A 27,559-nucleotide genomic window follows, 5' to 3' on the forward strand; every position below is an offset into this window, starting at 1 on the left:
GTACACCTTCAGAGCTCTTGATCGAAATATCAAGAAAGTCAACTCTTGTGGTACTGTATGTGTGAGTAAACTTCAAATTGGGGTCACCCAGGTTAATCCAACATAAAAACTCCTCTAACATTTCAGTGGTCCCTTCCCAAATAAAAAAGATATCATCTATGTAGCGGTACCAGCCCGCTACATTCTCAAAAAAAGGTGCCATCTCATTTTCAATATGTTTTGATTCAAAGCTACCCACATAAAGGCAGGCCAGACTTGGGGCACAGGTAGCCCCCATGCTGGTCCCCTTCAGTTGTTTAAAATATTCATTTTTAAAAAGAAAAACATTATTAGTCAAGATGAGACGTACACAATCCACAATGAAGTCTATATTAGCACCCTCCAGATCTTGATTGGATAGGAGTTCCTGTATTACCTCAACTGTATCTGCCTGGGGAATGTTCGTGTAAAGAGACTCAATGTCCAGGGTGACCAGACACTGAGTCTCTTCACAGAACGCTAACCCCTCAACCAGGGAGATAATATGAGCGGAGTCCCTCACATAAGACTTAAGGTTACAGACCAACGGTCTCAGGAAGTGGTCTACATATTTGCTGACTGGTTCAAGTAAGGATTCAATACTACTCACTATGGGCCTCATGGGGGGATTCTCCTTATGTTTATGAACCTTCGGGAGACCATAGATCGCTGGGGTCTTAGGTTCAGTGTTGTTTAAGAATCTAAACTCCTCATCACAGATATAGCCATCATCCCTAGCGTTCGTTAGAAGAGTCAAACACTCCCGGGCAATTCCTACAAGGCTATTGGCGTTAGTTCGTGCATAATGTTCCTTCACTTCTAGCATCTGAAGCATCCTTGCTTCATAATCTAGAGTGTCAAACACCACAAGCACTCGCAATGGCCCGTTTTCTAATCACAATCAGAACGTTTCCGGGGAGGGCATCCAAGTGAAAACCACACCCCCTTGGAATTGGCGCGCATTTAGGTATTTAACCAAACAGTTTTGGATGCAAGAGGTGTGCAGCTGTATTCGAGCGGAGGGACTCGCGGTTTGTCAGTGGCTCCGGTTAAACAAGGTATGTTTAGGCTAGGTTATAGTTAGGGATAGGAGACGTTGTTGGCACTAATCTGTTACTAAATGTAGCCCCTTATCTTCCCCCACAGAGGCTCGTAGAGGAATTTTTATTACCCTATAAGAGCAAGGAAACGCTGGTTTTAGTGACGCGATTTTCGCGCTGATAAGTAAGTGGTCTCCGAGATTGGGGTTTACGGAGGGAGATTAAATAGGACATATCTCAAAAAGAGGTTCTACCTTTGTTTTCGTTTGTTGCTCTTAGCGATAAAACTGGTCGGGAGCCCGGATCGCTTTGCCATACAAGCTGTGATTAATGACAGTCCCGCGAGTACTCTGGTTCTTATTACATTAGATGTAAGTATTTTAAGCAAGAAGAGTGGGTATTATGACAAGGGGGTAACAGAAAGGGTGATTGAGAACTGACTTACAAATGTGCGTTTTTTCGTGCTATCCACAGGTATATATTTTTTCCGCCGAATTTATCTGCTTGAAACCTTTAAAGGTCTTTTCAACTTGGATTTTAAATGTAAGTCTGTCTGCGCGGTCGCAGCTTTATTTCAAAAGGGCAGGGTCATATTGCTCTTTTACTATTTAGATGTCTGAGAGCTTCGAAATCAGAGGAAGTGAACTATAATCTGACATAATTTTTGTCTTCCCCCATTTAGTTGCGGAGTTATATCTCTCTGCAGCCCTACGGAAAGAGGGCATAACGTCCTTGCAAACAACCAGTGTCTGCCTCACGAGGGTGACGCACCTAAGATATAAGGTGGGTGTATGGGCATTCTCGCTGAAACATTTGGTGAGGAAGAGGGATAGCCGTTAGTTCTTAACCAGTATGAGATGTGGTTATTATACCATTTGGCACTCTTCAGAATGAACCATGCTGAATAAGGATAAAGAGAATATGAAATGTAACATCCAGACTGCATGTTATCAGGTTCCTGTATCACTGAAGTGAATTCTACAACTATCATGTTGAAAAGAGTATGTAATCAACTTTTGGATGCACTCATTCAAGTAATAAGAAATGTGGTTGTAATTATTATTTATGTGGATAAATTTGAGTTTTGTGTAAAAAATCTAATGTTGTATGGGTAAGAAAAGTTTCTGTGATTTGTTTGATAATTCGTATTGGAGTACTATGGAAAGGCTGTGTTATTCTGAGCAAAGGCTGGGTTTACTGTAAGTGATACTGTGTTTTGAATTTAATGTACAGGTTAATTTTAACTATGTCATGGTGCAATCACTAAGACATTTTTTATGTAATTACAGATTGCTTGGGAATACAGACTTTATTTCCTGATGAAGACGGCGATAGGCTAAATGTCCGTCGAAACGCGTTGAATTGGAGGGAATAATACTATTTACCTTTGATTTAAGACTTTTTGTATATTTCCTTTTGTTAGGTGTATGAATTTGAGTAGGAGTATTTGCGTTTAGATTCACCCCTGTGTAATATTTTCTGTGTTCCCAAATTTACTGTGTTTTTATGCATTTTTATCAATATTTTTATAATGAATAAACTGTGCTTATTTTGAAATCACTGTTATCTTATGTTTTTTAACCTTTGCATTGCTCTTAGTTTCCTAGTCTCCATTTGGTTGTAACTGTGGTGTTTGTCTTAAATATATGTTGTTCTTCTACATTATTGAGAAGTTGATGTTCGGTAAATATATTTTTACCTAAAGGGAAATTCTCTTGACATAAAGTCGTTTGTTGGTACCCTATCCCTTTAGGTTTGGGTCCCTCTCTCTTTTATTAGAGCATATGTATTAATCACTGTGATATTTCGCCATGAAATATAGATCTGCATGAGACATGGAAAAATGTTTACCAAGCAGTAATCCTTCTCCAAATTCCCCACCAAGTAGACGTGTATGAATTCCGCAGTGGTGAAAGACTAGAAATGATCCATACTACCTGGGTATCTGGCAACAATGTCTGTGATCATGTACTTAGCATTGGATATCACCTGGATGTTTAGTGAGTGGAAAGGCTTGGGATTCCTGAATATATACTTATTGGCTGACGGAGGACATATGGCTACATGTGTCTCATCTACGGAAACTATCACATGAGGGATATTGTCTATCTGGTAAAAGTCCTTTTTAGTCTGAAACAATTCCTGTGGGGTGGTTGGGAATCTGATGTGTCGGTGCATACGCAGCAACATGGCGTCCTGAAATGCATTGAAGAAACGCGATAGTGAACTTGTTACAGTCCGCCAGCTGTAGCTGCCAGTGGTGATCCTTTAGTGCTAAGGAGGCAGAAGCTACCTGGAAGCTACCATAAGCTAGGAGGTGGAGGGAACACAGGACCGGCTTTTGGGTGGGGATAGCATGTGTCCTGCGAGTTTGGGGCTGCAGTACTGGGTCTAAATCAGCAATTAGTAAATGTATCATTGCTGCATTCAATCTATACTTATCATATATTTCCTCATTGGTTTGCCCCAAGAAAGAGCTGCATACTCTGTAAATGCACTCCTGTATCCTATGTCTCCTCTGTACCTGTGCTCTTAGCCTCATCCTCCTCGCCATTACGTAAAGTGCAGCCATTCTGAAACATTCTGAGGCCTTCTGGGCCTGTTTAAATACTTTCCTGCTCTTCCCCACCTGTTCGGAGTGTTTTCACCTGGTTACCATCTAGTTTGATTTGGTGGTAATTTGCGAATGCAAAGTAGAGATTCGGAAATTTTTCGCCAATTGCGACTTCATGCATTGGATTGCGACTTCACAAGATATAATCGCAAATAGAGATTTGCTATTTTTGAGCTCCGCAATTTTGGTAATTGCTAATTATGAGGTTGCTATTTTGGGATTCGCTATATTTTACGATTCCTTACAAATTTCTTATTTTTGATTTAATGCATTGCTTTGTACTATTTTGCGATCGCAAACTGTCTTTTTTTGCGATCACAAAATAGCTTGATGCATCCGGCTCATTGGTCTGTAATTCCTAAAATTGTCCGGATCCACAGAAGATGTTTTCAGAATATGGATTGCAATAGCTTTTTTCCTGACAGAAGGTACTGTTTCTGATTGCAAAGACTGATAACAGATTTGGCAGAGCAGGGGAAATAATTCTTCCACCTGTTCTTTCTAGATCATATGTGGTAGAGGGTCCAAAGGTAAACCCGACAAAGTGGCTATAGCCAAAGCACGAAAACACTCCTTAGAAAGAGGTTCAAAATATTCAACTTTACATAGACCAGTCCCAGACATATTGGCTGGCGTCTGCAAAGAATTGAAGCTGTATGTTTGTGCTTCCAAGAGTGACTATCTCATATTCGAGGAGTTGATACCTTCTATAATTTTATTTATCTTTTCCTTGAAAAATACTACAAAGTAGTAGCAGAGAGCTTGCAAGGGCACTATAGCTTGACTTAAACAGGCTCGATTGGACAGTTTTCTCATAATATTTGAACACCTTCTTGATGCTGTTTGGAGCAGCCAGAATAGCATTGGCAAAAAACCTGGCTTTGGCCTTTGTGAATCCTATCTTGTTTTCACGTAAGGCAACCTTAAGAGCCTTTTCATCTTCTTCCTTATATGCCTTGCAGCATCTCCTTTCTGCCTTCTTACACAGTTGTTTTAGCAGCCTAAGTGAGGAATGATACCAAGGTGCAGAGGGTTTCTGGCAGGATTTAATTTCCTTCAGTGGAATAACTCAATCCAAAGATTCCACAGTTTGATTCTCCATGGCAGCATTGTTGTCCTCGACAGAGCTGTCTGGATCAATAACAGGGTATAGCTTAAAAATAGGCTTATCTTCCTGTGTATTCCATATATGTATAATGTGTAACAATGGTATGCCTTGTGTGTGACCACGCTTAATGCTGTTCTTTTTGAAAAATAAAAAGATTTAAAAAAATAAATAAAATAGGCTTATCCGTACTGGACCTACTAAGTTAGTTCCACTCTCTGCCACAACGTGAACTGGAACTAACCTCTCTGCCCTGAAGTGAAAAGGATTCCAGGGCATGATCAGTCCGACAAAGAGGTAGAAGATTACCCACAGTGTCTAGCTTTGTAAAGCGCAAACTACTCACCCTTACAGGTCTCAAGGTGCTGAGGGCTGTAGTGAACATTAAGTGAGCTATTGCCCGGAGTCACATGGTGCTGAGCTGAGAAATCGTACCGTGAACCCTGTGCTTCGAAGTCAGATGCCTTGGCCACTGCACCACATCTCTCCACTAACTGTTGCATTCCAAGATCTTCATATGACCCTAGCAAATCGCTGTGAGGCGGTTCTTTAGCCAACCATGAATTAAAGTTGCAAAGTATAATAAAATTAGAGTGGGTAAGTGCCATGTTACTGAACAGTTCAATAAGGGACTGTAAATAAGATCTTGATGGCCCTGGTGGGCGATAATACAAAATACCCTTAAAAATAATTCCCACCCCCTCCTCCTTTGCTATCCACACAAGGGTTATGAAAAATCTTATAGCCTGGCAGACAGGCCATACCGAAGTCAACAGTTGAATCGGGGGGGGGGGGGGGGGGTGTCCATGTTTCCGTTAGGAAAAGTGCATCCAAATTGCCTGTATGTAGTAGCAGGCAGATTTCCATTGCATGTTTTACTAACGATCTTACATTCAGAAGCGCACGATTCAACTGCGCCGCTGATGTGGCAACATTACTACCAGGTAGGTCAGAATCGACCCCCCCCCCCCCCCCGAATTTAGCAGTCAATTTCCCAAATTCAAGCAATTGTTTCCTAGAGTACCGAATGCTGGTGGGCGAGCATTCAGCATAATATGAAGGCTTGCCAGCAGCGTGGCTGGTGCTGTATGCAGTTGGTGCACAGATAGGTACAGACGGGCTTGCCTTTGGTGCACCTTCGGCGCGCCACTGGTGCAGTCGCACATGCATTGGCCTTATATTCTTTTCCTAGTGAGGAAGACTAGACTGAGAACAAAAATGGAGGCCCAAGAGGGGACTAGCTCTAACAGGCGATCGCCCACTTCCTCAAAACACTACAAACTTGAGCACAATAAAAGTTTTGAAATGCGGCAGGAAAATAGTGCAAAATACTCAAATGTTAAAATCAGTTTCAAAGTTCCTCTAATGTCTTTCTCTGATGACTTTCAAAATTAAGCTCCATCCTAAAGACAACTCTTTTCTCCTCTCTGAAACAACTGCAATATGGGGGCCTCGTTGCGTCCAAGACATATAAATTACTAGGACACAGTACTCCATCTCGGCACCCAGATTTACAGTTCAAGTGGTCATCATATTTCTCTTCTAAATGTATCCTTCCTCCACCAGCTGAGGCCTGGGCAAATGTTTCCCACCTCTTACTCTGAAACAAACGTATCCATTCACATACAATCAAAATTCTTTGCGTCACATTTTCTATACTGGACCCCTACTAGACGTTTTAAATTGAAGCTTACTGATTCCGACGTATGTTGATCATGCAGACCAGCACGAGGTGGCTAAGAACATATGTTCTTCTCATGTACATATTTAAAATCCTTTTGGGAAGGGGTATTTGCCCACATGAAGAATGTCTTCAACATCCCCATTTACTTGAGTTTCCCAGATATTATGCTTTAATCCATGCAGCAGTTCCCCGGTTGAACTCCCAGACTCCGATCTCGCCATTTTAGACCTACTGCTCACCACCTTATTGGATTGGAAGTCTGCTAACAATGTCTCCTATCACAGGTGGTGGACCTGGGTCACTAACCCCAGCAGCAGGAACATAGCCCAGCCGAAGCGCTCATGAAACCCTGTTACATCACAACATACATGCAGAGCGTTAGACTCTTTCATTCAAGATGGGTAGGAGTGTTGAAGGATTCCCTCTTGTTCTGACATTCTGATTTATCCATCATATATCTAGGGCGGATTATGTTCACCAATGTCTTACATGACGTCCCACTCTTCCGCTCTCTCTTTTTTCATCTTCTTCTCTGTTGTTCCTTACCTATCTGTTGCCTTTCATTTCAGGCTAATTCTCTCTCTTCTTCGTGCTCTTTCCCTTTTTTGTATGATCCTTGTTGGATGGGTGCATTGCACTTTATTTGATTATGTTTGTAATAGTATCCGTGTCAATCTTATGATATGTTGCATTATTTGTTAATTGGTTTTATCAAACTGGTCCTGCTGCAGTAACTTCTCTGGTAACTATGGCACTCTCATGCTTCTTCAGGCACCCTACTGCCCTTATGTTTGTTCGTTCTTTAGTATTTTTTCTAAATTCTCAATAAAATCTTAAGAACACAAAAACACCTGTTCTCTTTTGCATTCTAATACGTAACCATGATTAGTCATGTAAATTTGTAGAAGCTCAGGTATTGGTTACTTTAGTATATAGTTGTCAGAAATTGGGTCATTTGAAATGATGGAGGTCAGCAATATTTGGAATCATGCCACGGAATAAATACTGCAATGCTGGTTTGACATGTTCACAGCCTGACCACCTTTTGCAGGCGGGATGAAGCATTTGACATATACGCTAAAGACACAGTGGTGCTGGACAAATTCCTGAATGGGGGTGCTGGACAGCAGACTTCAGCTTGCTAAAATTATAGGGGGTTCTGAATACCCACCCCCTCATTTATAAAAAGTTAAACAGCGATGCGTCACTTTTCATTGCGCCCTCCTTGCAACACCAATTATGCGTCGTATTTACAGTATGACGCATCATATCGCATGGAGTTACAGATACGTCAGTATTTCTGACGTATCAGTAGGCGCAAAAATTACGCATTGCTGGAGTATGTTACAAAGGTGACGCAACTCCAGCAATGGAGTTACACACGGGCAAGTCCCATGTTAAACGTGCCTGCATCAGTCTTACACCTGCCATGAGGCAGGCATTAGAAATTGACGGATTTCTGTCCTAGAAGTGGCGCAGTGAAATCTCATAGATTTCACTACGACACTTCTACGACCCTTTCTTGCTTAGGAACACCCCCCCCCCTGCATACATTATACCTGGCGCATGTATAATGTGTTGCATGGGTTTACAAAGTGACCCATCTACCTAGATGCATCACTTTGTAAATATTGCACAACATGGCGCATTTTTAACACCGCTGGTGCGCCACAAAATGTCCCGCACTGGTGGCGCAAAAGTGATGCAAGGGCCCTTAAATAAGAATCCCCAGTTTTACTGAAACAGCACGTGCAGCAAACGCGCAGAGACGTTTAAGTCAAGAGTGTGTGATTGTGGGAGGAAACGTGGTGGATGAGATTGTGGTTCGAAACAATTTTTGGAAAAAAGAGGTTCAATAGTGCACTATGATGTAATGCTCTTAAATATATGAATACATTTTATCAATTGTTACGGGGGGGGGAAAGGAGATATTTAAAAAGGCCACTAATAAATCAAATCAGTACATGCCATTCGTGCACATAATGGTAAAATAAAAGTGTTTTGTTTTGTTTTCTCTCCTGACTTCAAAACCTCCCTGCAACCAAATTCAACGAGTAAAAAACCCACATGTAACTTAGCCTAATTTTTTATATTTTTAAACCTTATAAACGAGCTTTTTTTTTTACAACGAAGTCTTTAAAGTGTCTCATTCATTCATTCATTCATTCTCCAGATGACCCGATCACTGTAAATGAGCCTAATTTTTTAAATATTTTTAAACCTTAATAACAAGCTATTTTTTGACTATTGTGTCTTTAAAGTGCCTCATCCATTCATTCATTCTCCAGATGACCTGATCACTGGAGTGATAGAAATTTGTTCGCAAATGCCATCTCTTTGAAGCCTCATAATGTAAACTTAGATAATTATGACAAGCAAATGTGCAGTTGTTTGTTTAAAGTCGTAATTGACCTTTTACTGGTTTAGAACAAATAGTTTATGCTACATGAATTAAACACTGAGTGAAAGGCCTGATTGTAATGCATTATCTTTCTTACCTGATTCCAAGTATGTGGGTGCTGCACCCCGACCTCTAGCGCCTCTGCAAACAAAAGTACATTAGGGCCTTATTTATGGACTTTTGCCATAGGCCTCCTTGCTGCGCTGCCCTATGGCAAAAGGAAAGGGCAGAAATGCGCTCTATCTATATGATACGGCCTATTCCGGTCCTTTTCCCTTGAAAAGGACAGGCACCTTTGCACCATGGTGCAAGGGTGCCTGCGTTGTGGGGAGGAATGGTTTTGTGCAGAAAGGAACCCTTCCTGCACAAAATCAATCCATTCAGGCGTTTTCCTTTTTTTCTTTGTGTGCTGCAGAAGCACACATTGAAAAAAAAAAGCACAAGGAGAAATGTTTTCATTTCCCTTCGTTGCGCCTCCCTAATGCCACCCCTGGGTTGGCGTTAGGTAAATCTGAAAAAGTGTCAGGTTCCATGGGTGTTGAATGGGAACACCCACGGCAACACCCATGGAATACCCCTTTCGCGTAGTTTTCTGCGTGAAATGGGCACTTAAAGTGGCTTTATCTGGCCTTATAAATATGCGGTGCCACATTGAGTTACCAGAACGCAAAAAAGTAATGTTCCGAGGGCGCAAATGTGTTGATAGGGCCTCATGAATGAGGCCCTTGGGATATACATGCTTCCTAAATGTGCGGGTGCAATTGGTGACCGATCTGGCTTTTGCCATGGCAGATCCCTGAAGTATTCATTGCATCATTTTGCATATCTTCTTTAACTAATAGAAATGGAGATTTAATACTAAATGCATATAAATTGCACAATTAGCATACGAATTACAGTCCAGAGGGAAGTTCTTTCATATGCATTATAAACATAATTTATTTTTGCTTCTCTACATTTCATGATGTAGCATAACGATTTTCTAAACATATCACTATCAAAGAGACTCATTTCATCAATATTATTAATTTTCAATTCTCGTTGAGACAATTCACTGCAGAAAATCAACTAGTTCATGATGTTGTAATTCACTTAGTCATTGCTCAATCATGCCACATATAATTAGCTCTATTAGTTTTTACTCGTAATACCAATCTGTTAAACCATGGCAGTCTACAGCAAGTGGCAGAACTCAAATTACACAGGAGATACATAATTGCATTTTTTAATTCCTTTCCTTTTATCAGGCTGCTAATGATGGCACGAATACTTCAAATTAAACTATACTTTTTAACGCATGAATTTGAAGCAAGTAATAATGTGAGAAATCTATTTCTAAGACTGTGCGTGCACATTTATATTTTCTGAAAATATGCTAAATTGTTTTGAAAAGCCATCAAAAGTACATTTAGTCATTTGAACAACATTCTTTTTCTTTTAAGTGTATGAATTTAAGTAATGTATTAACTGCTTTTAAATGTTTTAACGCTCATCACCATGATTTCTTCATTAAGCGTAGATGACTGTACTGCTTAGTATTTCATATGAAATATCACTTTCTCCTTCGGGATTTCGGTTGTGGCTAAATCCTCAGGAAAACCAGAGACGGTAATAATTGCAGGAACATAAGTAACACAAACTTTAGAAGAGAAGACACATGCTTTCAGTACGTCAATACTTGTATTTGGCACCATTCTAACCCTGGGGCTGAATATTATCTATACTACTATAATAAAGGAAGAACTTTCCTCCTTTGAGGCGGGTAAACTCGGGAACCACAGCGCCAATCCACACACCCGATACACCGTTGGAATCGTCAGGGTGTGTAGATGGTTATAGGCTATATAAATAAATTTAAAAAAACGTTATTTAAAAAATTTACAGTAAAAAAAAAGTAGTCCCTCCGAAGTAGCGCCGGCCGCGACGTGCGTGCTCACGTCAGGAGCACGGGGAGGAGCGGCGTCCAGGAGCGCTACGAGGAGCGGCGGACATGGCGCGGGGGAGGAGCGGTGACGTGAGGAGCAGCGGACAGGCCAGCGGCGGAGCGAGCAGCGGACAGGCTGGAGGAGCGGCGGCAGAGGTAAGGGAGCGGCGGACATGGCGCAGGGGAGGAGGGCTGACGTGAGGAGCAGCGGACAGGCCAGCGGCGGTGCGAGCAGCGGACAGGCGGGAGGAGCGGCGGCTGAGGTAAGGAGACCCATGTCGGGGCAGAGGGGACCCATGTCGGGGCCGGCGGGGGTCGTGACAGGCGGGGGTCGGGGCAGACGGGGGATGGGTCGGGCGGGGGCCAGGCTGCTAGACAATGTCGGGGCGGGTGGGGGTCGGGGAAGCCTGTTGCTCCCGGACAACGTCGGGACGGGCTGCTAGTAACGTTATAAATGAACGTAAATACAACCCATGGAAGGTGCTTGAGCAAACTGTACAACTCTTCACCTCTGCTTTGCTTGCAGACCCTTTGACATTGACAAATTCTTTTTCAAGTACTCAATCTTAGATGTCCCCGAGTTCACACTTCAGAGCATATTTTTTTTTTAAATCACTTTAAAGTTATAAAGAATATATTGTTTCTTCACCACACACATGTTCATTGACTGTTCCTTTGTAAACCAAAAGAAGCATATTTGCAAAAATGTAGATTTTTCACAGCCTGTTAGGCAGAAAATCAGGATTTTATTAAAGACATTGAGGCTAAAATAATGAAAATCTCCTTTGTTGCCGGCTCACACCAGCAACAATTGAAGAATATGGAACTTCAGTAACATTCTAATAAGCCAGAGGTCTTCAAACTTTACGATGCTGAGACCCCCAATTCAACATTTTCAGGCATAAAGACCCCCTCCTGACAAAAACGTCTAAGCCTGTAGGCAGATCTAATGGAATTATGAGGCAGGTGAGGACCAAATTACACGACAGGCTTGACCAAATTGTGTGGGAAGAAAATGTAAATAATGCTATGTGATGCCGCGTATTTTGGGTTAGCATTGCTACATTATTTTTACACACAAGAACACCGAGAAACGATTTGACCCTATCAGTACCAGTTTATAACCGAAATACAGCATCTAACATCAGAAAGATGTCTATTTAACCTTTGTGATGGGCCTTCCACTCCACAGGAATACGTGCTGCCACATTAGAAGCTCACTTGGCCCTGGCCGGGACCAGCAGGGGTCCCTTAAAACCCTGGTGGTCTTGTAAGCACTTTACCTATGCCGCTTTCCTCTCACCCCCTCTCCTCTCCTAATCCCGGATCCCTCTCGCAATTTGCAGTCTACCTCTATCACCCAGTTTTACATTTTCTGAACTCTCCCCATTCAACCTTTCACTTGACTTTAACCACCTTCTGCCATTCTGTCTTTTCACTGTCCTCATCTCTAACAGTCTGTCGCATTTATCACATGGCCTCTCTGGCCCGTCACCTCCCGTGCCCCTCAGAACTTCTCATTCACCTCAAATCTCTCCATTCAAATTTTTGTCTATTTGTATTTTACACCTGTTCAGTCCCCCCATTCATCTTCCGCACCTTTGTTATTCCACACCTTCTTGAACCAACGTCCCTCTCCCCTGTTACCTCAGCACCAGTGCCTAATTTGAGCGGGTGGTTTCCGGTGCTTGGCACTGGCACCTAATTGTGCACACTGGCACTACGAGAGTCTGCCATATGGTGACTCTGTCTAATCTGTGTAATTTAGAGATGAGCAGAACAGCTGTTTATTAATTCAATATACATTAAAAATGATAAACTCCTGACACCCATGCCATTCCTATAGCTTTGGAGGCTTGGAATAGTCACACTTGTACAAGTGTTATGGTTCGTAGTTGCATAGGTATGGTCATTGGCCAGGCAAGCAAGGCAATGAGTGGGCGGTTAAAGTTGCAGTGGCTTACTGGTGAGGGCCCTGATACATGTTTTATTACGAATTAATTACTGCTCAGCACCCACCCCAGTACTCCCTCTCTTCCCCTATCACTGATGTCCCGCACCCAGTCCTATGATTAGGGTTGCCAGCTCATTATTTTGATGTCCCATATGGTACAAAAATAAGCAGTCACCTAAAGCTGTATTTTCAGCACTTATCTGTGCATACTTAAAACAGCAAAAATAAATAGAAAACACTTTTAATTGTGTTCTAGGGCTGCCTCAAAGACTGATAATTAAAGGGAACAAAGACAGAAAAGTCACATAACAAATGAATACATATTTTTTTATTTATAACTCTATTTAGTGTCAAGAGGACGTCTTTAAACAGCACAGGGCTAACAATACAGGGCTGGCATTTTCTTTTGGCAACCCTACTTTATATTTCTTTTTAGGGCTCACGCCCTGCATTGCACTGCGCAGCAGTGCTCGCGCAGGGCGAGAGCCCTTTTGTGGAGGGTTCCAAAACAGACCCTGGAATCCCACACGCTTGTGCGTGTGCGATTCCTTTCGAGCCACCGTATTGGCGTTTGCGGGCGTATTTTTTAGAAAGACAGCACCAATAGGCCAAAGGCGGACGCGTTGCTCTGCCCATGGCCTATTAGTGTCTTTTATCCGCACACCGACATCTGTTTTCAATTATCGTGCCCAGACACGGGCGCGATAATTATAACCAGATCGCTCGCAGTGGCGCGCCGCGCCACCCACAACACTCGTTCAAGGCTGCTGCGGTCCGTCCCACCTGCTTTTTTTATTTTTGCAAAGGTCTGGACATCAAAATACCAGAGGTGGTGCCGGTAGAAAACCGGTCCGGTGTCAATCCTATGACAGGTCCCGTGCCTTTAGCAAAGAATGCTGACTCAAGCTTTGTGTGAAGATCAATCAGGAACGGCCTTCTCGCGCGCAACATTCTGGGGAAAGTATTGTACAGAAAAAAAGCCTACTGAGGCAATTTGTACCCACTTGTTTATACAGTCACTGCAAATCCCTTTCCCTTGGTCTAAAAAGAAATCCCTTGGCCATGCAGCCTCCAATTTTGCGAGTAGAAAGCTGATCAATCTTGTGTCTAAACACTGTAATGAGACTCTGCTTTTCATCAGAGGGACCGCGGAGATCTTTACCCTGATTAATCTGCTCTCCATGCGGATCCGCAGACAGCGGCGCGAGCGCGGCGATGCTGCGCGAGCACCTGCGCCAAATGGAGTTGTTTCCAATGAAAAGCGCATCTATTCCCCCAACTGGCAACTGGGCATCGATTGCGTTTCGTGCTCTTGCAGCCTTGTCTGAGACAACAATCTCCTATGAAGGCAATTAGGGAGGGCCCGCGGGACTGTCAGCGGGGCGCTCTGGGGCTACCAGTAGCGGAAGGTGTCCACCCCTTCCTTCTCGCACCCCTTCCCCTGGACGATGCTCTGCCTATGTCACCTCGTGGCAGGACAGGAGCCCCAAGTAAGGAGGGCAACACGCATGTTTCACCCAGGAGCGCCGTCATCCTCATGTCGCGTGCGGCTCGAGACAATTTATCCACCAGCCAATCAAGCGGGAAGGATATATGCTCAGTATAGCTAATATGAGGGGCCTATCCTAAAGGAAAACACAACTGGTTCACCTTCAAGGGATTTGATGACCTTCCTGTAATGTTTGTGTCTTCCTAGGGCCTCGCCCCCAATTTAGAACTGTGTTGCTGTCGATCTAGGTTCACGCTCTACAAATACTGACACATACATTGCTGTCATGCATTACTTCTCCTTCAGAAAAAAACGACATATACATTTCACTTCTGAACTACTCCCCGTTGCATTCTTTAAAGATTGCCCGTAGAGCACTAATGGCTAATTCATTTAGTAACTTGTTTATTAATTTACTTAAAGCCAAAAGTGTGTCTCCAGATATGTTGTGAGATTGGAAAAGACGATCACGCAGGTGGGATAATCCCTGCACAAGGCAACAGTGAAAAAGCAGCCAATTATCTTCCACGAGGATGCTTTATGGTTTTATTCATGCGACTTACATTAATACAAAAACAAGTGTTTCTAAAATTTCCACTTCACCTCTTTCAGTAGTAGTATATACAAATTTCTAACCACTCTCATGTCATAAATTGATCTTTTTTTGTACATCTAAGATCTATAGTTTAAATATCTTTTTAGTCCTTAAGTAAAATCTTATAATAAATTGCGAGTAACAGGTTAACTTTTTTCAATGTTTAAATATTATTTTAATCATTAAGAAAAATCTTACAGGGGATGAACGTTTTTTCGAGTTATGCTAAGTAGTACAATGCACGAATGGGAAAAATGTGTGTAGTGCCATATTTAGCTAGAATTGCGTCATAATCCACCCATGCGCAGAAAACTATTTTGCATGATGTTGATCTATGCTACTTACAAGCACTGCCTTGCATGAGATTTGTACTTGAGGTGCATCATCCAGTACACATTTCAGTACAAGAACAACCATCAAGGGTAAGCCACATAAAATGTTAATTTTGTGCCAATTATTCAAGCTACTTCTAGTGAGAACGAAACAGTGCCTGTGTATCCTGTCTGTACAGTAAGAGTCAGAATTATAATCCTAAATTATTTCTTTGTGAAAACCAATTATTTTCCATCCTTGCGTACTTGGGAGTTCTGGTAGACATCCACATTTTGAAAAGCTTTGACACACTTTGCAGTTGTCAAAGCCAGAATAATAAATGTGCACAATGTTTGTCTTTCCAGACATAAAACCAAATAGACAGTGTTGTATTAGTTATGATCTCAGACACCACAATTTTAGTTTAGAGCAGAGGCGCCATATGGCAAACCTCGTAATGCTCATTAAGCGCCCGCGATCACTTTCACTTTCGCCCGCGATCACTTTCGCGGCACCCCTTTGATGTTCTCGTTCAAAGAACATCAAACAACAAACATCAAAGAACATGTTGTGTTAATGCTTTGTTGCTGCCCGTTTGACTTACAACGTGCTTTCTCTTTCCACAAACTCGATGTTTGTGTTCCTTTATTTTGAGATGCTTTTAGTATTACTGTCACACACACAACCACACACACAACCTGACACACAACCACAACCACACGCACAACCACACACACAACCACACACACACAACCACAGCCACACACACAACCACACACACACAACCACACACACACACAACCACACACACAGCCACAACCACACATACAACCACACATACAACCACACATACAATCACACACACAACCACACACACACAACCACACCGTCAGTGCACACTTTCACCAGGCACAGACACCATCAGTCGTCAGTGCACGCTTTCACCGGGCACAAACACCACCAGCTGTCAGTGCACGCTTTCACCGGGCACAAACACCATCAGCGGTCAGTGCACGCTTCCACCAGGCATACACCACCAGACATCAGTGCACGCTTTCACCAGGTACACACACACCACCAGCCGTCAGTGCACGCTTTCACCAGGCACACACACCACCAGCTGGCAGTGCACACTTCCACCAGGCACACACACCACCAGCCATCAGTGCACAATTTCTACAGGCACACACATCACCATCCATCAGTGCACGCTTCCACCAGGCACACACACACCACCAGCCGTCAGTGCACGCTTTCACCAGGCACAAACACACCACCAGCCGTCAGTGCGCGCTTTCACCAGGCACACACCACCAGCCGTCAGTGCACGCTTTCACCAGGCACACACAGACCATCAGCCGTCAGTGCACGCTTTCACAAGGCACACACCACCAGCCATCAGTGCACGCTTTCGCCAGGCACACACACCACCAGCCGTTAGTTCACGCTTCCACCAGGCACACACACCACCAGCCGGCAGTGCACACTTCCACCAGGCACACACACCACCAGCCATTGTGGAAAATTAGTACGGTTTGGTAAACATTATCTGCGCCATCTTGCCTTTTTCCCCGGATGCCACACTTTTTGTCGTGTGCACCTGCCATTTTAGGTGCCTCGATCAGAACCACCCTCTGCACGCCACGGGCCCCCAGCATAGCCCTTCGCCCTCGCAAAGCCCGCACGCTGACAACCCCCCCGCTCTCGCACGCCTTGGGTCATAAACCCCTCTTCAGCGCAGCTCTGCCTCAGAACCCCATCCTGTTCCCAGCGCGACACCTCCCTTCATTCCTTTTCATGGTCCCAGGCCCTTTGATACAAACCCCCTTTCCTGTGTGCCCGTTTGTCTTCCTCGTTCCCAGGCCGCCACCTAGCTCTGCGGATACTGTTTATTGCCCCCCCCCCCCCCCGTACAGTAGGAAGCTTCCCTCATCAAAGGACCCTCGAGTTGATCAAAGCCCCCACCCTATGAGATCCGATCAACCCCCCCACATCCCGTGAATCGGCGGGATGTCCAGCTGCGCGATAATCATCACCTGTTGTGACTGGGGTGGGGACTTCAACTGTAAATGTGTGTGGGAACGGGCCTGTAGGGGAGATTCAGAGGATGTCCTTTCATACTTCAAAGCATTACAAGAATGTGTTACTTACAATAAAGATCATGAAAATGTGTATAAGAGGCCAGGCCTCAGAGATGCGGGTAGAGCACCTCGTGACGATACTGGCTGTCTGAACTGATGTGTTCTCCTCCGGAGAGAATAAAACCTTTGTTTCCTGCCTTCCAGTCTCCAGCGCCTGCCTCTTCATTGGTTAATATCTTGTGGGTTTAAGAAGCGATACCGCCGGGCAATACTTAAGGATCTTTTATTCTGGTTGGTAGCCTGACCTTTTTACACCATCAGTGCACAATTTCTACAGGCACACACACCACCAACCATCAGTGCATACATCAATTGTTAACGTGTCCACAATTACCTATTGTAGCAATCGCAGTATAACGCACTTTACTTTTAAACATATTCATCTAAAGCGCAGCATGCCACCATTGCTACAAAAATAAATACACATTTATTTGGCCTACAATTTATAGAGTTTTGTTGCAATTGGTGTTGCAAGATTTATCAATGCCAACAGCTCAAACTTAATTAATGCGAGACCTATTGCATTGCAAATATTTGTTATGAAATGCATTCTCACACTACCCCAGTAAATGTAAAATGCAAATGTATGGAATAGGCAGAGTGGGGCCCAGGGGGTACTAGAACTAGAAAAAAAAACGAAGCCTCTATAACCAGTTTACAAAAGGTATGTAAATATGCAAATGGTCTTTAATTACCTGTGAAAAACTCGGGCTGTGCCGGAGATAAGACTCCAGACACTGCCCTGCCGAGCCCCCAGCAGCTCCAGGTGCACTGCAGCAGCCCGGGCTGAGACACACGACGGGGGAGGAGGGGGGCTGAAGCTATGGGCCTGGGCAGAAGTGTGAAGGGAATGCGCGACCCCCTTCCTATCACTCCGCGGCCCCCCTGGGGTTCGCGCCCCACAGTTTGAATACCCCTGTAATAAGCTTTAAAGTTCCCCCAGACAGTATCTGTCTCAGAATCTTGCCTTTTGCGAGTGTAATTTTGGCATTTGGGATTCACAATCCCAAATGCAAAAATCGCTAATGAAGAATTAGCTAATATGCGAGGATTAGCATTTAAGGAATCTCTATTAGAGATTCCTTAAATGCTATTCATGACACTTTCAAAAATTGCGATTTTGCAAATTTGGGCCGCTATTTACCGAGAGGTCAGACCTCTCGGTAAATAGCAAAAACTTAGAAAAATGCTTTTAAAAGCATTTTTCTAAGTTGCATGTTGCACACACACATGTCCTTTGGACATGTGTGTGCGCAACACCTGTTCAAATGTGCATTTTAGGGGTGCTACAGGGTGTCCTTTGGACACCCCTGGCACCCTTAAAATCGCTATCTTATTTGCGAGTAGTAAATTGCTACTCGCAAATAAGGGATACTCCCCATTCATTCCTATGGGCCTTTTGGCCCATAGGAATGAATGGGGAGTTATTCCTTTTTTTGCGAGTAGCAATTTTCTACTCGCAAATAGAGAACATGTAGGAATCGCTATTTATTTAGCAATTCCTACATGAATACCATTTTGCGTGTCCTCAATAGCGAGTCGCTATGATTCGCTATTAGGGCCACGCAAAACGGCCCGTACATGAATCAGGCTGTTAATTTCCAAAAGAAAATTTCATCAGACAGAAATTCTCTTACTCTGAAAGAAATGAAACAATACAAATTCAGTAACTTTGACCCCCACTAGGGAGGGTATCAATGATAATCTTAGTCTCCATGTCTTTAATAAAATCCAGATTTTCTGCCCAACAGGCTGTAAAAAATCTATATTTAACATATTGTCAATTGCACTTGTAAAAGATTTTCTTAAATAACAACTTTTAAACAAACTTTAACTGGACCAATCTGCAGCCCCAATGATATCCTGCAAACCTCCCTCCAGGAAGAAAGCTTTGGAGGCTGAGCACCCCTAAAGGAGTGTGCACCAAACATTGATAATCTAAGATCGCAACCTGCAGCATAAGAAGTACCTTGATACCAGAAAGAATGAACAGGAATGCTACAACAGGCACTTTTCTTGGTGATATAATCATTTGAAAATCGCTTAAACCTTTATTGTGCTATTATATACTGTACAAGTTATGCACTGGCTCAATTTCAACTATTCATCGACACAAAGTGCAGCTCTTCCACACATACAGATATCGTACAATCCAGGCAAGATCCACTGCTTAACTGATATGTTCCGAGAAAGTTTACTTTATCACCAACAAAGGCATACATGTATGCTTCAATTCAGTTGTAAGAAAAGTGTAGGTTTTTATGTAAAATAAACAATTGACAATAGAGATCCTTGGAACAGTAAAGACACTAGCAGTCTAGGCAATGCCTTTCGATTAATCTACTTGTATAAAATAGGACTGTTAAAAGATGCAGCACTGAGCAGGGAGGCTGCAATCCCTCTGTGAGCAAAACAATCTAATTTCTATTAGATAAAGAAGTTTCTGTGATCAGTATTTGGTTTGCTCTCTGTAACTTTGAACAAGCTGCAAGGTATTCCTCAGAGAAAATTTAATTACATGTTGCATATGGGCAACAACAGCAAAACAACATTACAGCCAAAAATGAAATAATGTAAAATCCCCACTCAATCTAGGTACAAGGGGTCAGATGTACGACCAATAAAATGTGCGAGTCGCAAATTAAGCCAAATTGAGAGCCACAATTTGCGAGTCGCAAAATACAATATACAACAGTGTCTCAGACACTGCTTGCGCTTCAGATGGGGTCGCAAATTGCATGCCTCATGAGTATTAATGAGGCTGTCACAGTTTGCGACATGGCTAGCCCTCCCAGGGATGCTGGCCTGCTGGGGCCGGTCAGCAGACCACCATATCTGGGACTGCTTTGTCAATAAATCGTTTCATTCCTGAGAAATGGGGGGAGCGAGTTCCATAGATGAGGATCCAGGTAAGCAAAAGACCAACCTCCCATACGAGACAGTCTAACCTTACGGACTGAAAACTTGGCCTGGGTAGAGGAGCAGAGCAAACATGCAGGTGCAGTGCTTGCGTGCACTCTCGCCCGGCCCCCGCCCGCCACGACATTTTCCGTGTCCCGGAGCCTGAGCCTTACCTCAGCCGCCGTTGTTCAGGGCCAACCTCCCGCCCCCTCCCCCTCCCGCCCCGGCCCCGGCCCACTCCCGCCCGTGTCCGGAGAGCCTGAGCCTTACCTCAGCCGCCGGTCCCGCTCCAGGCACTTTTCCTCCTGTAATTCACCTTTTGCTACCTCTCGCTCCCCGCGCATGAAGCAGCGCCAGTCACTCCAGGACTCACCCCCGTCCGTGCTCTAGGGGATTGTCCCGTCCCGCTCCAGGCTCCCCGCCCGCACAGGCCGCCACTTCGCCCAGCAGCAAGCAGGGCTGCAGCAGTCCTCCGAGCAGGTCGCGATCTTCCGTCAATGGGCACGATCCGCAGAGCTGCACTGCCTCGGACACCCCGGGCAGCACGATTCGCCGCCATTTCAGGAAGTGTTGCCAGGGAGCGCAAATGATGTCAGCACGCATGTGGGCACGATCCGCTGAGCTGCACAGCCTCGGACACCCCGGGCAGCACGATTCGCCGCCATTTCAGGAAGTGTTGCCACGGAGCGCAAATGATGTCATCACGCAGACGTCGCGGCCGGCGCTACTTGCAAGGGCCTACTTTATTTTTATTTCTAAATTTTTTAAACAATGTATATTTTTTATTTTTAATAGCCTATGTCCTTCTGCTTGCCCTGAGGTTTTCAAAGATGTCTTGGGTGTTTGGATTGGTGGTGTACTTTTCGAGTTTACCTGGCTCAAAGGACACAGTTCTCTCTTTATAATAGTAGTATAGATTAAATAACTTAAATCCTATTTGATATAACTAATCTAGCCCTATCAATAAAATAAATGTTGAATGTGGACTACGGAAACACACCAATTAAATATTATTTAAAGAAACCCTGGGATTATTATTTTCATGAGCCCCTAAATCAAATTACAGAGACAAAATGTGTTTGAAGTAAATCCTTCACCAAAACATATTGTATGATGTAGAAAAGTAGGTTCCCGACTACCATTTAACCGCCTGGGTTTTTTGCTTTTAGATTATCCGTTTTTTGGGGTTACTAATTGAGTTTCACTCACTGCAAACTTTGTTGAAATGGATTGGGAGTGTGAGCCTGCATTATGTGCAGCTGGGGTAAGGAGCTCTGAGATAGCTACACGTGAACAAGTGTGCAGACTATGGAAGTGGGATTACCGTCCAACTCAGTCCAGTATCTGCACACAGGTAGGCTGTAGCAAAAGGAACCTTTTAAGGATTGGTGATGATTCAGTGTAGGCCACACGATGTAAGATTGCAGTGCCTCACAAAAAAAAGAGTATATGCTCTAATGAGTTATGCAGCACAGGGGAAATCTCCACTAAAGTACAGTTTTGTCATAGTTAGGCCTAGAGACTCAGATGACACACCCGTTTTATGGTAAAATGGAATCTTGAATCCAGATCTGACATTAATTTACACATATCTGCGCTCCTTCTGGAGCTCGAAGATTGATCATATTTCTCTGTCTTCACTAGTGTTTAGATTTCAGGATTTTGTTCTCCCTGCTGAGTCAAGTTAGTTATTCTGCTGGTCAGCCAGATTTTCAAAGGCTTTCTACACGGAAGGGCCAGTGATGAAGGCTGTTCCTGGCAAACATAAGTGTGCGGATGGAATCTGTATGTGCTAATTACTTTTTACACTGCACCAGGCCTGGGTAGGCTCATCCAAAGGGAAGAAGGCCAGACCTCTGAAGCCAATCACAGGAGGGGCTCCTCTTTGAAGTTTTGAAGGGAAATAGACCAGGTAGCTATGACTGTTAGGGGTTTGGTTTCAAGCTCTCAGTGAGGTTTTTCAAAAGATCAAGTGATAGTAGTCTTTATTCGATCACGTAATCATAAAAGACATTTACAATTTTAAATAATAACCATAAAACATTTGGAGTTTATCATTACAAAATACAAGATCCCCACGAAATGATCCAAAGTTACATAATCCGGTTATACAAATTTACAATAAATTAGTATAAAATCGTTATAAAACAGTAATATCCATAAAACAGCCACCATTTATATACCAGGTAGCAATAAAACCAGTTTATACAGTCACATCTCAACATTCATTTGTTACTCAGTCCATGAGCACGAATTATCCACATGCCATGTAGAAATTTAGAGATAGCAATTATGCTTAACTCATTCTCATCAGTTTTTAAAATCCGTATGGCTTCAGTGCCAGAAGTAATCCTCATTGACTGACAAATCGGCTTTAACCATTTATGTCTCACATTCCAATAGACTGGGCAAATAAAAAGAACATGGCCAATGGATTCCAATTGTGTTAGAGAAAACGGGCATTCATACTTGAACCTGCACCCCATTTACCTGTGAATAGGTTGATAGGAAGGGTACCTATCCTGAATTGGTGGAACCATTTTCTTATCACATGGAACCGTTATAAGGTCCCAGTATTTTTCGTAAGCGGGTGCATGTTTGGTCTCTAGGTATACCCTAGACAAGGAAGTGCTAGTCATAGGCGAGAAACGTTTTATCGTAACCATGTTCCAGTATAGCTCTTTGAGCTCTTTGCGGGACGGAAATGTTGCATTAGTTGGATTTTGCCACAACAAATTCAACCCCAAGTAACACAATGTTAGCTTGAATTGCTTTAACCACAACATTTTTCCTTCATAACTGTATCCCTGACCTCCAAAAGAGCATAGGCATACTCGGTGAGCTCTGGGGTGACCCAGAGCCTACTCCAGTAGGCCACGGGTCTAAAATGGGCCACATCCTCCAAATACTGACTTCCCAAATAATAGTAGAGCGGTAATAGTGGGGTAGATTGTGGTAAGCCCATATTAGACCTCATAAATTTGTTTTGTGAGGTCGAGAGTGCAGATAAATTACTAAAGCCCCATAATTCTGCCCCATACAATACTGATGCTGTCATTTTTGCATTATAGATTTTCAGTATGGGGGCAATCGGCTAATGTAATACCTAGATACCTAAAGACATTTGCCTGCTCTAGTACAACATTATTCATGGTGACTAGCCCCTTAACTCATTTCTGTTTATGGAGGACCATGAACTTGGTCTTATCTACATTTATGATGAGACCATAGTCCTTACTGAATACCTCAAATCTTATTATAGCCGTCTGGAGCCCTTGCTGAGTTTTTGATAATAACAGGATATCATCGGCAAACATTAACAAAGATATTTTGCTATCATTTAAGGTCGGGGCATCAGTAGGGTGGTTGTCGCAATACTTCATCACTTTGTTAATATAGAGTGAAAATAAAGTAGGTGCCAGTACACACCCCTGCCTGACCCCTCTTTCAACCTGGAATCTATCAGTCACTTGGCCATGCAAACCCCAACGGATTTGGGCAACATTTCCTTCATGAAGTTTGATCAAAAAGGCCAACAAGTGCCTGGGCAAACCCTGTTTGGCTAAGACATCCCACAACCTGGCTCTAGGAACCAAGTCGAAAGCAGACTTTAAGCCTACGAAAGCGGCATATATTCTCCCGCCATTGAGAATAACGACACACCAATAAATTAAAGCAAATCTAAAAACCTGGTCAATTGTACTCTGGTGAGAGCGGAAGCCCGCCTGTAACGGGGATATGATATTACATTCATCGATCCAGTCCAAAATGCGGGTCAACACAAGCCTGGCTGTCACCTTTTGCAAACAAATGATTAGGCTAATGGGCCTATAATTTCCGGGATCTGATCTATCCCCTTTTTTAAAAATAGGTAAAATCTCCGCACCTTTCCATGACTCAGGGATTGGGGAACCTTTCACAATTGCATTTACAAGATGCTGTATGTATGGTACCCAAAGAGCCTTATTATATAAAAACAAATCTGCAGGAACACAATCAAGCCATGGGGCTCTGCCACTCTGTACACTATTTAAAGCAGCTTCTACCTCCTGTCTGGTGAAACACAATACAGGAAGATCAACTTGATTATCCAAAAACCCCTGTGGTACATCACGTTCTCCAGGATCAACAGCAAATTGTTTATTAAAATGTGAGACACACAGCTCGGGTGCTACATGGGTAGTCGGTGGTTGGCTAGTACTACCCTTGCCCCACTTCAACAAATACCAAAATCCAACCATGTTCCTTTCTAGGCTGGCACCATACAGCTCTTGCCAGTAATCCTCGTACCACTCCTTCTTTGCTTTGTATTGTGCCAACTTATACTCCACTCGAGCTTGGTGGATGCTATCCCTATGCTTAGATCTAATTATTAATAATAATAATAATAATAATAATAATAATAATAATAATAATAGGGAGTTTTGTAGAGCGCATGGTGACGCCAGACGGCGTGTCCATTGCCAGAGCTAATGCTTTGTAAGCCAGCTTACATGTGCTCCCATACCATGAATCATTGGAAAACTTTTTTTATTTTAGCAGTAAAATATCCTTTCATCATCTTAAAAAGATAATTATGTTCCAGTGCAACTTTGGACTCGTATCCTGGCTTGTCTTGACAGCTTAGAAGGTCTACCATCGCTTTAGAAACCAGAGTATTAATGTCCTCCAACTGGTCTTCTTTTAATAATATTTTAGACCATTTGACTCTTCTGGTCTCATTACTTAGATGGGTTTCTACTCCCGATGGTGGCACATCATCTGAATTTGTGCCCACACTTGCCGTTTTTAAAACCAGGGGATTATGATCACTCTCGACCCTTTCCTCAATGATCATGTCTATTAGTTTTGGCCAGAATTCCTTATTGACTAATACATAGTCAATACGGCTACTTCTTCACCCACTGCTATAGGTTGGTGACGCGTTCTTATCGGACATAGTCCTCCCATTAGCTGCTCTTAGTCCATGCTCCAAGCACACAACTTTTAGTTGTATGACCGCTTCCGACCATTTCCCAATCGGTGCCAAAGATAGTTGCGGGATTTCCCATATCATATCTTCTTCCTGCCCTAAATCAATATCATTTGTATCCAAAGGCTCAAAAGTGCAGTTAAAATCGCCAGCCACCACTCTGTCATTCACTCCTTTTTACATATTAAGATAAAAATCTAGAAGAGTAATGGTACCTGAGTCTTCCCCACCGGGTAGCCCTCTTGCATATACATTGATAATTATAAGGCCCTTAACACCATTTCTTTTTATCTTAATTACCAGTATATCATCTCCATCCGTATCCAGCTGCTGAACTGAATACCTGCCTTACCCAGGTGATGAGCCCCCCCATCAGTATCCCCCTATGGACAACAATGGTGGGTTTATAAAAATTAATATATCCAGATCTAAATACCGGGTCCACTAACCAGGTCTCTTGTAGGACCACAATATCATTAACATCAATAAAAGACTGCCAATCTGATGACTGTAGTTTATTTTTCAGGCCGGCTATGTTCCATGAAATGAGGCCAAAATGACGTGCCTCATTCCGGAAGTCTCCACTATTTATTACCGCAATAGAACTTTCTCCACCCGCTATATTAGCCCTGGCAATTTGTGCTCTCATAGCCTCTTGACAAATTACTAAATGTAAATGTCATGGTACTTATAGAGCGCACTGTCACCAGATGGTCACCTTGCGGTGTCGCCTATTCGGCTTCCTGGCGCTGATACTCATACCGCTGTGGAACCCCTCCTGGCTTTCCCTGTGAAGTGTCCACTCCTGGGCACCCCCAGGGTGAAGCCAGGCATCCTTAGCGCTGTTGGGGCTGGTGTGGAGGGTAAGCAAGCTATTGCCCAGAGTTGCAGCGTGGGGCCTGTGATTAGAATAGGCACCGAGGCGAGAATTAACAGGTCTGAGGAAATTGAGCCCGAGACCCCGCCGAGGCGGGAATCAAACCCTGGTCCCTGGCCAGAACTCTGCATCAGGGTCTGCCGCTCTAACCATTGAGCCACACTACTCTGTACCATGACGTTTACATATATTAGCCCTGGCCATTTGTGCTCTCATAGCCTCTTGACAGATTAATAAGGGACTTGTCTCAAGCTCGATAATAGTTCCATTAAATGGTTGGCCAGCTAAAGGAGTATTTATATCCATTTGGGAACCCCTCCATTGATGGCACATTTTAGTGCCTCCTACCTCTCCTAGGTGCTTGTTAACTGAATTCACAGAATTATAGTCTTGACATGGGGCACTGACTCAATCATTTTCTTCCAAAGAGCTCAGGGCCTCATATCTATTATAAGTTGGGACAACATAATTCATCGGTCCCAGCACTTGACTCTGATATCTATGGGTACCCCATCTAGTATGTGGACTAACACGATAGAAAAACCCCAGAGGAAGAATGTGAATACAGTCTTCCCTTATTAACCCCTTCCATGCTCATGACGGAACGGTTCCGTCATCAGCGTCGGTGCTCCGGTGCTGATGACGGAACATTTCCGTCATGAGTCAATGTGATTTATGACCCTTCAGCACTGCAGCGAAATTCGCGCAGCACTGAAGGGGTTAAGGAGGCTGATGCCCTTTCCAAAATACACCTAACTAATTTAGGGGATCTAAAACTAATAACTTTATAGTCCGCTGCCATGCCTTTCACAGATTTACCCACCCAAGCCACCCTTCGGACCATCAAGAATTCATCAAATAGATGCTTCCCAAGCCCCGTTTTTGTATCCAAAAAGTGAAGGGCCTTATTTGTTAGTGAGGACCAGTGTTCTTCCTCACGTGGTCGCAAAAGCGGGGTATTTGCTAACATATAGGTATAAGGTGTTGACTCTGGGGGTAGATCTAAAAAAAAACTTCCATCACCGCTGCCCTCTACCCTAGGCCTCAGCACAGGACCATTTGGCAGTTGATTGCATGGATTTATTACATTAGAAGTTGTTAACACTGGGGCAGAGCGGTTATTAACACACACAAAAGGGGGAATAGGATTTGGGGGATCTTCACAGGCCCGTATTTGGGCTTGAGGATTCTCAGAGTTTCCTACCCGTTTAAGCCCTGCTACTTCACTAGGACCACTCCCTATAGGATTATCAACTGTTTTGGATAAATGTTCTTCAATTTTGGCTAACTTTTGATCTATTAGGTTTAGTCTACCAACAAGCGGGTCCGGATGGGCTTTAAGTAAATCCTTGAGTTGGTTTATAGAAACTTCCTTAAGCACATTAGGATATTGAAGTTGCTGCCCATAATGTGGTTGATCCATGACTGGTATATCATCTCCAATATGTACTAACGCAGTGGTAACTACCTTAGACCCTCCCCTTACAGGACCTGTACTCCTATTTTTAGCTAATTTCACAACCTGGGCACTT

The sequence above is a fragment of the Lissotriton helveticus genome, chromosome 1_1 (genome assembly GCF_964261635.1).
Source record: "Lissotriton helveticus chromosome 1_1, aLisHel1.1, whole genome shotgun sequence".
In the NCBI taxonomy this organism is placed as follows: domain Eukaryota; kingdom Metazoa; phylum Chordata; class Amphibia; order Caudata; family Salamandridae; genus Lissotriton; species Lissotriton helveticus.